Below are 13255 nucleotides of genomic sequence, written 5' to 3'. Positions count from 1 at the left end.
GATTTAGCTCAAGTAACCGTTCCTCGTATGACATTCCTCTAAGACCAGGAATCATTTTTGTGGCCCTACGCTGCACCTTTTCTAAGGCCACAATGTCCTTTTTAAGATATGGTGACCAAACCTGCACACAATATTCTAGGTGAGGTCTCACCAAGGAATTGTATAATCTTAGCATTACCTCCCTTGACTTAAACTCCACACACCTGGAGATATACCCCAACATCCTATTGGCCTTTTTTATTGCTTCCTCACACTGGCGAGAATGGGACATGGAAGCATCAACATACACACCAAGGTCTTTCTCATGATCAGCTACCTTTATTTCAGTGACACCCATGAAATACCTGTACTTTATATTTCTGCTCCCTAGATGGAGTACCTTACATTTATCTTCACACCCGTTAACCACTTGATGGAATTCAACTTAGTCAGAGTTGCAACAAAGTCAAGTATTTTTAAAACTGACCATATTCTAGGCTTAAAGGCCCAATTTGAAATCAGGACTGGACATAGAAATCTATTCAGAACAACATTACATTAATGTTAGAATAATGTTATATTTTTTGCTGGTCTGTGTTAATGTAATGCAACAACTCTGGTCTAATACCTCCCTGTCACTTTAATGCTGGATGTGTGTGCAATTTATAACAAGTTAGGCAAGCCACGGATTCAACCATTAAACTGCATTTTCATTCCACATTTTTTGACAGTTCTGTCCAAAATCATATTCCACCAAATCAGCCGTAACAAATTCCAATAACTTCAACCTTCAAATGTATTAAAGTTGATCTTTTTCAGTGTGTTCCTAAATCTTACGGTATAAGCAAAAGGTATAAATAAAAGATTAAGAACAATTTCCATTTGAATAGTGGAGAAGAGTCCTCATCTTTTGTACATGTCTCATGCTCAGAGTCCATCAATCGCCTGAGGAGAGAGGAGACGTGAGGATTGACTGAGTTGTTCTTCTCAGGCATCGTCCCACTTCTTTGGCTTGCAGTCTTCATGCTGCTGGTTGGATTGATTCCAATGAAACAGTTTAAACCGCAAAATCACATGAATAAAACTTACGCTGACCCTCACTGAAGCGGCCTGGTATCTGTTTCATACCTCACTTTACAACACACAGGACTTTTTTTTAACAATTTAAAGGCACAAGTTATTTTACGTCATGGCCAACCCACGTTTGCTAGTTTAATGGCAGAAAAATAGTCAAAGCCAGGCGCCTGGTCCACAAGGGTGTACTCAGTCACTGCTGTTTTTATGGTGTAAACATGCTATAAACTAATTTTTTCAAACATTTTCTTTAAGAGCTAGGTGCGCTAGGTGTATTGCTATTATAATGATGGATTTGCCAGGCAGAAGAAAAGAGTGCTTCTCTGCAGAGATACAAAAAATCTGCTTGTGCACAATGTGAAAGCGTGCGAGCAGACCATCTACAACAGCAGCAGGATTACACCAAAGTAGAGGTCTGCATTCCTGTGGAACCCACGGCAATAAAGTGCAGTGCAGGACAAACTTTCATTTTTGAATGCAGGAGCAGGAGGGAAGTGACTGATATGTTCGCAGGGAAAAAGAATTAAACAAGTGTTTTTTGTTATCAAACAATTTTTTATTTGCGTGAGTAAATACAAAATTACACAACAAAGTATAGCACGTTATCACAACATTACATTGTGTGAAAGCGCTTTACAGCATCCCCACCCAAAGCCCCCAGTGAGTAAGCCATAGGCGACAGTGGCAAGGAAAAACTCCCTAGAAGGAAGAAACCTTGGGAGGCACCAGACTCAAAGGGGAAGCCCAAACCTCCAGGGGCCGGCAGGGAAAGTCAAAAACACACACATCAGATAACTGCAACAGGTTCTTCTACATATCCTATACATGGGCATGGTACAGTGATGCAGTGGTTAAAACTTAACTCACACCTCTGGGGATATTCATCCATTTTCTGAAACCGCTTCTCCTGTTCAGCGTTGCTCCAGCTGACAGCTTTTGCAATTCATCTGTATCTGAATGAGGAAAAACAACATACAGGCAATACAATGGAGCTGTCAGTCACTCCTGGCACATGGAATACAGTTCTGCACTGACACCTCCGCAATGAACAATTGCATTATAGCATAGGAAACTAGTTAACTTTCACATAAAATTTAGATATAATCAAAACAGAAGCCTGGAACAATTTTAAATTTTACTAAATGGCAATATACTGATTTTAGTCACCAAACAAACTTTACAGGACTTGCTTCACTACTTTTATTCGTGTTTCTTGCAATACATCTGCCCTCTCCTGGTCTGGTGGAATATCATTGCTGTAGGCAGCACCGAGCGAAACCACCCGCATCCGCAGTAGAATGCAACATGAAAGCACACGCGGAAAAGTGAAATATCACCTAGACTTTGCGGCACAGGAAACTAGCCGACTTGCACATGAAATTTAAATTTAACCAACACAGCACCCCACAACAATGTTCACTTTATTTAAAGGAAATGAACTAATTTACTCACTAGCAAGCGCAATAATGTACTTAAACGCAGGAAAGCGCACGCGGAAAAGTTAAATGTCAACTACACTTTGCGCATAAAATTTAAATATAATTAACATAGTAGCCCGGAACAAAATCACTTTATTTAAAAGCAATATACTGACTTTACTCATCAAACATATTTTAATATACATGCAAATTTGACAAATACTAAATAATAAGATAAATTATCCGATAAAATGGGAGCAGAATGGCAACCCACCTTGGTGCAGAAAACAAGTGAAGCCGCGTCTTTCAAACCGGCAGCGTCCCACGTGCCGAGGAGTCAAATGTAATCAAGCAACACGGCCCACACACATTAAATAATAACATCATAATAATTATAGTTCTTGTATAATTATTCTCTATATTATTCTATAATAAGATTAACAGACTTTTATAAGTTAAGTTGTATATCGAGAACAGTATGCGACAGCATAAGCATATATCCCTTAAACGTTTATTAATTAAAAATCACACATTCATCCTGCTTAACATAAAACAATGACTTAAAGAGACTTAATTGTGAAATGAACACTACTGTCCGAGGGTATTTATCTCCACAAATCGCTATGGAACATAATGTCTTAAATACTCAGATTTTCAGAATGACAGAATCTTAACATTTTAAATTTTGTTTTGCGATACCGATACGTAGTGATATTGGTATGTGGAACAACGTTATGTTACACACGCCTCCCACAATTCAAGAAGCTGTAGTTAGATTAAGAGCGTATTCACAATTTACCCGTTTGCCTTTTATCGTGACTGAGCACGATCCCCCACCCCAGCTGGTCTGCACTCCCCACATTGCAATTAACGATCCAGACCTCAGCGCTTTTGTTACCATGGGACTTTTTGTGTTGAAGAAAACATTAAAATGAAGTCTGAGGAATGTTACATAACACAGCTAAAATGCAAAAACTCTCTCTGGTGTAATTCACTGCATAAAACCAATGGTCTTAAGTGTGGTGTCTTCTTCATAACACTCCCTGACTTTTGTATTCGTGACCATGAGATAGGGTGGCCTTTTCTTCCTTCATTTGACTAGTGTTCCTCCCTTTCCTCCCAGCCTTGGTTGGTGGTTCAGGCAGCATCACCTTCTTTTAATAGACCCAGGTGTATCCATCCATCCATTGTCCTAACCGCTTATCCTACTGGGTCGTGGGGGGTCTGGAGCCTATCCCGGAAGCAATGGGCACGAGGCAGGGAACAACCCAGGATGGGGAGCCAGCCCATCACAGGGCACACTCACACACCATTCACCATTCACACTCGGCTCTTTTTCTGGTGTGTGTGTTTAAATAAAAAAAAAATAAAATAAAATTTCTGCACTTTCTTAACGGAGTTTTCAGACAGATGGTATTCATAGCCTGGGTCCTTATTGAGCTAGCATCGGAAATTCATCGCAGAGTCTCAAAGCACTTATGTAAGTCGCTCTGGCTAAGGGCATCTGCCAAATGCTGTAAATGTAAACTCACACATGCATACCTACGGGCAATTTAGTAACTCCAGTTAGCCTCAGCATATTCTCAGCATATTCTTGGACTGCGGGAGGAAACCCCACGACGACATGGGGAGAACATGCAAACTCCACACCCATGTGACCCAGGCAGAGACTCGAACCCGGGTCCCAGACGTGTGAGGCAACAGTGCTAACCACTGCACCACCATGCCGCCCCCTGTATGCTATTTCATTGTATAAAAAGAAACTTACTGTACTGTACAATAAAGTATTTCACCACTGCTTCTTCCTCAGCTCCCACTGTTTGCTAGCACATGCCTCTTTTGATTTCTTCACAGTGCAATTTGTGCTTTATTTTTTTCGTGAAATGTAACTGCAGTATCTGTTTATTAAGTGCTGTGGTTTAATATGTGCATTATTATTTTAGTACTGTGTATACTGTCCTTAATGTCTTGCCTCTCTCGTATAACTTGAGATACGCCCAAATTGACTTGCAACAAGTGGTCCTGGTTCCAAATGCGATGGATACCTGTATTTTATATGCTGTAGTGTGCTGGGTGTCAGACATTGCAATGCACCTTGCTTTGATCTTGACCCGTTAGATCAGAGGGAGGTAATCTTATCCAGAAAGGGCCACTGTGTATGATGGTTTTCACTGCAACTCTCTGAACAGCGAACCTAACGGTTATCCCAATACCTTGATCTTGCTAACATATTTAAATGTGTACCTATTCAGGAATAGAGTGGTGAAGGCATTCAGAGGAGGACTGATGATTATCAGAGGGAACAAAGGGGCTGGGTACTTGTCAGTATCCAGTAGAACCACCAGACTCCTACACTGAATGGTTCTGGATGTGGCACAGACGTTAATCCCTCTGTATTAGGGGATCCGTCTCCAGTTTGTACTCTTCTAGTTAATAGGTAGATTATCAGACAGATTTTCGCCCTAGTCCAGTACTCATTGACAGCCTAATACACCGTGTTTCAATTTGTCTTGATAGTCAATACATGTCACAGGATGTACATTACTCTGATGGGCAGGCCCTCTTACACATGATGGAAATTGCAATACCTATTTTTGGCCACGAGATGGCAGCAAGAAAATAGAAAAATTATTTTCCCACGGTCTACTAGCAGCTTTTAGATGTTAATTCTTCATTCTAATAATTTGACTTGGTCCAATGTATTTTTAATACAAACAATTACCACACAAAGCTGCTAGTAGACCGTGGGAAAATAATTTTTCTATTTTCTTGCTGCCAAAAGTAGGTATTGCAATTTCGGCAAGAAATCATTTGTTTTTCAAAATGACTGAATCAGAATCAGCTTTATTTGGCCAAGTATGTTCACACATATTGGGAATAGTCAGACATTTAATCAAAATAATTAAGACAAGAGATAAACATACAGTTCTGTTGATATGCGACGCATATAACCTCTGCATTCACAGCACTGCTTAAGTTATCGAAGAGCAAATTTCCAAAACTCACTCAGTCCGATAACCTAAAGTAATAAGTCATAATCCTCTTCATACGTTGCAGTAATGGGAATGAAATCTCATTGTGTCGACATTGTGTGTCGTCCAATTTTTCATTATTATTACATTTAGTCAGAATAATATCTTATTTAGGATTTAATTTGCAATCTGGCCTGAAATATTTTCCTGCTACACTGAAGACTCTCTCAGCCTGTGCAGAGAAAGCTGCAGCCAAAGGGTTGGCATCCTTTGATAAACATTGGCTCAGGTATCAGTGACATTATGTGAAGCTTTCATGGCAGGAATAGGGACTAGTTTGACTTTTGATGCAGGAAAAGTGTTTGGGACGTTTCTTAGGTTAGAAACTGCAGTCACTGCAGCCAACACTGACGTTTAAGGAGAGACACTCAGTTCTTCCTATGAGCAGATCCACCATGGTGCACAAAATGACAACAATGTTAATGTGTTTATGTATAATTCATATTTAAATAATAGACTGTATAGTTAAAAGCTACACCTACAGCACGTATATGAACTTGAATTTGAATCCAAACCCTTTTTCGTTCGTCTTTTTTGTTCAGAGTGAATACACACTGACTGCTCAGATAAATAACGTCAAAAATAATTTTCTTTTGTTGCTTAAGATATTTGCACAGTCCTATACATTTTTTTATGTTATTTGTTTTAAAGAGGCTGCAATGTGTAACATTAACATCTCTATAAAGAGAAGGTTAGGCTTTTGGCTGAAGATTACTGACAGCAAGCAAAATGCAACAAATTGTATAATAATAATAATAATAACAACAAAAATAATAATAAATGATTTTTGTTTGTTTAGAAAAACATTTATGGAACAAAGCAGACAATAAGGTATCTTTGCTAATTTTATATTGAGAAACAACTCAACTGTCAAAAATATTTTACAGGGAATAATCTTACTGACATTATAATAAATCAAATATGAAAATAGCTGGAATCTCATTTACCTGTGATTATGACAAAGGTTCCATTCCCAAAGGTGACCTTATGAAGAAACACAGCAGCACAATAATACACTGCAGAATCTGACGGCTCCACGTTAGAAATAGTGAGGTTAAAACTCCCCTCTGCATTCAGTAAGGAGTAACGTTTTATGCTTTTATATTCCTTGTAAAATTCACCAGGTACGTAGAGAAGTGCTTTCGCCATGGGCTGGGGCTTCTGACCAGCAGCTTGCTTAAACCAAGCAACAGATGTTGTTTCTTCTGGATAGAAGCATGTCAGGTTCACACTGTCTCCAAGCTGAACCCTCGTCAGGTGACTGGGCTGAACAACATCTGTAGTCAGTGCAGTGTCTGCAAAAACAGAAAAACAAAAAAATCATAATCAAATAAGACATATAATAGTAATCTAAATAACTATTAACTATGATGAAGATTAAATGGCCAAATTCCAATGATAACATCATACCAGAAATGAAAATATTAAAATCCAAAAATAATTTATATTTTAGGGCCTTACTAATGAAAATGAGAAGACCAAAGAGTCTGAACATCTTCGTGGTTCCACTGTTTAGAATAAACTGCTCTGCTGCTAAGTGAGAGATCATGGTCGTGGTCGGGATGAAAGGGCAGGGAACAGAGAGGAAACACAGACACACATCAGGCTGATCTGATTGGGAACTTAAGTAACAGTGAAAAAGCATTCTAATGTGCACTTGCATGACGTTTATTAATTTACTCCTTAACATCCAGTTAAAATGAGAACAATTAGATAAACAGGAGCAGATACTGAGCATATAAAGTTCTTTGTACAGAGTGCTGAGACACTGTGGGAGAGCATTTGCTAATCATCTCTCTCAGACAAGCGCAGCACAGTATGAGTCTGTTATCAATCTGATATTAGACAGTCTCTCATACAGTAATAATAATTGATACTTTACTGGTCCCTGTGGAGAAATTGTTTTAATTTCTCCCTCAAATTGCTGTCTTTTTTTTTAGAGTAAACAGAGTAAGTTGTCTGCGAAGGGCGGCCACCTGTAGTGATGCCCAGTGAGCTGGGGGTTAAGGGCCTCGCTCAAGGACCCAGAGACGTGCTGTGGCTGGGTTTGAACCAGCGACCATCTGATTACAAACACACAGGCATTAGATCTTCTAATCACACTTAAAAGGCAGATTAAATGTTCTTTCCACCATGCAAACCGAACGTAAATTGTAGCTTTACTGCTTACATTTACATTCACACATTTGCATTTAGAGCAACATTTTGATAAGTGATGTACATGAGAGTAAATGGTGAATCAGTTTATTTGCCACTCTACACATTACATTACATTACATCCATTATAAGGAACTGTACAGCGACATTGCAGTTCCTCAGTTGCTTTGATGGATTTCTGGAATCACCCTTAACATCTGCAAAACTGTAAGTGCATTTCCCAAAACAATTCATGCAAACAGCACCACACAGATGGACTGTCTACAAAAAAGTCATAGAGGCCACCAGCAGCCCGCATACCACACCGTAAGGCCATATGTTAGGATGCTCTCTATGGCAGAGCAGTAGGAGGCCACCAGCAGCCCGCATACCACACCGTAAGGCCGTATGTTAGGATGCTCTCTATGGCAGAGCAGTAGGAGGCCACCAGCAGCCCGCATACCACACCGTAAGGCCGTATGTTAGGATGCTCTCTATGGCAGAGCGGTAGGAGGCCACCAGCAGCCCGCATACCACACCCTAAGGCCGTATGTTAGGATGCTCTCTATGGCAGAGCGGTAGGAGGCCACCAGCAGCCCGCATACCACACCGTAAGGCCGTATGTTAGGATGCTCTCCATGGCAGAGCGGTAGGAGGCCACCAGCAGCCCGCAAACCAAACCGTAAGGCAGGATGTTAGCAGCCCGCACCCAGAATAATAAGCAAACTGTGCAGAATTTGGTTTTGTTATGGTGTTTGTGATTCAATATTAATGGTGCTTTTATTCTGAAAGATAATTTGTTGACATCAAGACACGTTGCAAAATGCTGCCTGTAAGCGCAGTTACACGGCTGTCTATAGAGGTAAAAATATAACTGTAGGCATGAAATAATGCCGCCTCTAAGCAAAGAGTTTAAGACATCGTGGCCTTGACGGCCTTTCGTAATATAACTCCACGTAAAGCAGCATTTTGCAGTGTGGTAACTAGTAATGGTAGTTTGTAAATCCTTTCATATCTTCCCACAATGCAGATAATTGACTGAGAACTGTGTGTCTGGTCAGACTGCACTGTGATGTGCTTAGTGAAGCTGCAGTTGTATTTTAGTGCATATAACCTGCTTTGGCAATGTAGTATTGCCACTGCTTTGCTATATTATCACTACTTTTTATCTTTTACTTAGTCTCGACCACAACTTGTAATTGACTGACAGCCACCAACATCCTATTAATCTTATTATTCTGAATTAAAAATTGGGTTATTAAATAAGAATAGCCTGCTCAAGCCCCCCTCCCTCCAGGCCAAGAATGTTTTTTTCTTTATGGCCCAATTCAAAATAATGTCATCTGCAGAAATACGGAGCACTTGTAATTTATCTGTATTTTAGATGGTAGATGATGGGCTGGGTGACGTCGTGGCTGGACGACTTGCAGTGTAGCTTGTTATCTGTGCATTCTGGGCAGGCTGCTGACTTCTGATTACTTTTGGCATTTGATTCGATGTTACGTCATTTCTATGTGTGTCGGTGCCCAGTATGAAGCTAATCGCTGCATTATAGGTATGAAAAGAAGACAGAATAGCAAAAATATTGAGGCAGAATTAATTCAACAAAGTATCAAAAATATTATTCAAGAAAATGAATCACCTCTTGAGACTATAGGCGCCTGTGTTTGCACAAACGAGCCTCGTCAAAAAGAAATGCATTACTGTCGTGTTTAAATGAAATAGTAGTAAGTGTCACATTTGCGATATTTTACAGGAGGATGTTTATCTTAACTTTGACTGTAAAATATCATAATAAACAAGAAATATGAGTTTTTAGTCTGCTTAAACAAGACAACTGATGTTACAGCGAGCGGACGCTGCTGCCGCGCAGGAGAAGCGAAGCGACATTGCCTTTAAAATGAGAGATTACATTCCGTGGCAGGGGGACAGTTTACAGCACGACACCGGCATTAGGCAGCAGGATGGGTGGGTTAGGTGATCTCCCAGACTGAAAGGGATTCTGGGGACTCAGGGGACAGTGTCGCCCTGAGGGACTGAGGGCCACGTCAGAGGGGGCCTGATGTAGAGGGGCCCAGACAAGGGATGGCTGATGTAGAGGAGCCAGGTGTGGAGGTGCCACATATTGAGGAACCCTGGTGATCACACTACAGGGGGCCAAATGTTGGTGGGCCAAGAGGAAGTGGCTGGGGAGTAGAAAGCATAGATGTCTTGGAGGTGGGTAGACTACAGAGATTTATGCACCCCGGGATTCCCTCAAGTGCCTCTCAGATCTAGGATGGCCAATACTCGGTCCTCCCCAGGAGTGAGAGGAGGTAAACTGGTGCTCCCTCAGTCCTCTTCTCCTGCTCCCTCCAGAGAGCTGCAGCCCTCCTTTTGGTGATGCTGACATCGTCCCTGCACTTCCCGCTCACATGCTCTGCCATGCGGCAGCAGCCATGGCCCACAGAATGTATCTTTTTCTTTGATCTCTTGCTATTTTCCTGGCATATTTTTGTGTTTTGCTAACATGCATCATGGTACAGGAAACGTACCCCAGAGCAGGACTGTAGACTAAACCATTTTCAGGAAGGGTAGGTGTGCTTGGGGTGAAAAATAACTTTAAATTAATTGATGAGATATATTAATTTTATCTGTATTATTTTGAATAAATACAGCCCCCCCGCATATTTATGACTGACCCACAAACTCACACACTGTCCACGGATGAGAACAGCGCAGACCCTGCACAGTGAAGGTTGGCAACTCCTTCCAATTTTATAGCCCAAACCACAAGTAAAAGATACCCAAAATCAGACCCTTCATAAACTTTTCTATCTCCAAAAATACTCCATAATGCTGCTTAAAATTAAGCAATGCACGCACAAGTTAAAGCTCTTTTCTTTGTAATGAATGAGGAAAGAAATAGTTTTGGATAAAGAAATGAATTAGTCTTTTTTTTCATGTGAGCATCCTCCTGCAGCATTTAAATATGGAAAAGTGGCTGATGGATGGACCTGTATTAAATTTGGGTGGGCCTGAGTGAAGCTCATTACCCTACATTTTCTTATATAGGCTTAGATATTTACAACATGGTGACTGCAACAATAATACACCCACGACTGTGGTGTTCTACCTAAAGAGCACCACTAGAGGGAGCTCACACATTCTGTCGTACTTGCCACAGTAACAGCAGTGATGTGCAGGAACAGAGTTAGAAGCCGGTAATACATATAAAAAATGTAATTTCATTAATCTGAATGGGTGGGCCCAGCAGAGCTCACCCAGGCCTATCTATAGCTCTGCCTCTGCATCAGTCCATCTCTTTGCAGTCCAAATTGTACATCTACCAAACTGGACAGAAAATTTACAACCATTCTGTTTGGTGGTCAGATTTAAGGAATGTCACATTAGTAAATTCACGTTCTACATGAACATCTGAAATTGCCAGAGACAAAATCGGCAGTACAGGCAGACCAATGTCTTTGAAACTCCTTTTTCCTTCAGCACCCTCATACTGCAAAACCTCAGTCCAAAATTCTCCATGTTGGTCTTCTCTTTGAAACTGCAACAGGAGAGCTCTCTCCACTGGTTTTATAATTCACGAAGGGAACAGGAAAGGCCCTCTTTTGGTAGGCTGCCTACTGCAGGCTCTCTTACCCGGGGATGAGGCATCTCCAGCTTACTCAAGTGACTCTGGAAATTGCATATGATACTGTGTCTGGAAGCAGTCCATGCTGCGCTTAGGAATGACGTCTGTTTTGGTGTAGAATTGAATGTGGAATTTACTGTAAATACCTAGCAAAAAAAAAAAGCTGCCAGAAAGGTATTGCAAAATTGCTGTTAATCACTGTAAAACCCCCAGCTCCATGGGTGTCCCTACAGGTGGCTGCCCTTTGCTGCCAGGCTTGCTGTCACCTTTGTCTGTGCCCGTGTGTCAAGTAGAGCAAGATGGGGTAGGTGAAAAGAGAATTTCCGCAAGGAGAGTAACAAAGTATCTTCATTTCATTTAGAAAATAATTACAAAATGTCTTTTACAGGTTTTGTCCTATGTAAATTACAGCAACTATCTTTTTAAACAGAAAAATAAAAATTTACTGTAATCTGGTTTAAAAATTTATCTTGCATTTTACTCAAATTACAGAAGTTACCCTTTCAACTGGAATTGGCAATAAGTACTATTAATACTTCACAATACTGTATGTTGTTGTAGAATAGAAGTTAATTTTTATTTTTTACATTAGCAACTATGCAATCTATGCATATTGTTAAGTGGTTTAAATGAGACTATGAATAAAATGACAGCCTGAGACAGAGACCCACACAGAACAAACTCACATTAACAGGAAAGATGACATTAACATGAAAATTGTCACGGGTCGAGGTGAGCGATCGCGGGCAGAGCGGCGATCGTGCGGAAGGAGCAGGCAGGCAAGCGGGATAAGGGGAAAACGGGGTTTTAATCAAGAACGGGGATCTCACGCGAACAAACATCAATGAACATCAATGACGGACGCAGGACTCGGGTAAGACACGGACTGAAATACACAGGACTGATTGAAAATAATCAGACACAGCTGGGTACAATCCGGGAAACACACGTGGGTAGGCAGGGGGCGTGGCACACAGGAGGAGCCGACGGGCAGGGCATGACAAAAATGAGTTGCAACAAAGTCAAGTGTTTTTAAAACTGACCATATTCTAGATTAAAGGCTCAATCTGAAATCAGGACCTGAGACAGAAATCTATTAAGAACAACATGACATTAATGTTAGAATAATGTTATGATATTGTAATGAACGAATCTGGGCGTGGTCATTCGCTGCCATGTTAATGGGGAACACCGGTGATTAGGATTGGGGTGGGGGAGGGAGAGTTATAAAGAGGATGCCTATGTGGGAGGGGGGGAAAGAAAAGGTCTTTCTTTGGTCTTGTAGGGAAACTGGGGGAGTTGGAGTAGCTGTCAGTCTGTGGGAAAAGGAACCGTGGTGTGTCCGTCGCCGGTGGTAGACTGGCCGTGGATGAAGTTATAGTTAGTTATGGGGGGGGGGTAATGCTTTTAGAAAGATAGCGGTTTAAAGGGCTGGCAGCGAAGTACAGCGGGGAGACGAACCCCGTGGACTGAGAGACCTCAACTTCTTTTCCCTGGAGAAAGCGGGGGGGGCCAGGTGTGCCTCTTTCCAGGGGAGTAACCGCTTTTAATGGTGTAATTTTGGAATGAATGAGCGTATGTTTGTGTATGAATTTTATCCCCGGATTGCGGTCGTGAGTAGGAGGGCGGGGTTAGAAGGTGCATCGGGAATGATTTGTTTGCTGTGTGTAAGGGTTTGCACGGGCGTTGTGATTTAAGCTTGCTGTGCTGTATATTTGGATTCTGAGTGGCGTGGGGGGAACTGTGGTTGTATCATTCCTAGTGAGATGAAGTTAGCCCTCGGGAAGGGGTTGTAATCTGGGGAATATTTAATAAAGATCTTCCTATATTTTGGTGTCCTTATTTGGTTGGACCTTCCCAGCCTCTTTAAATTAAAAAGGTGGTGGCAGCGAACTTCGACAAGTGCGCCCTGGTAGCCCACTTGTTACACAGGTGGCAGCGGTGGGATCCTGCAAAGGGGGAGGAGAGTGAAAAGAGAGAGAACA

The sequence above is a fragment of the Brienomyrus brachyistius genome, chromosome 17 (assembly GCF_023856365.1).
Source record: "Brienomyrus brachyistius isolate T26 chromosome 17, BBRACH_0.4, whole genome shotgun sequence".
In the NCBI taxonomy this organism is placed as follows: Eukaryota; Metazoa; Chordata; class Actinopteri; order Osteoglossiformes; family Mormyridae; genus Brienomyrus; species Brienomyrus brachyistius.
The sequence above is the reverse complement of the archived record's forward strand: the minus strand, read 5'-3'. Positions refer to the sequence as shown.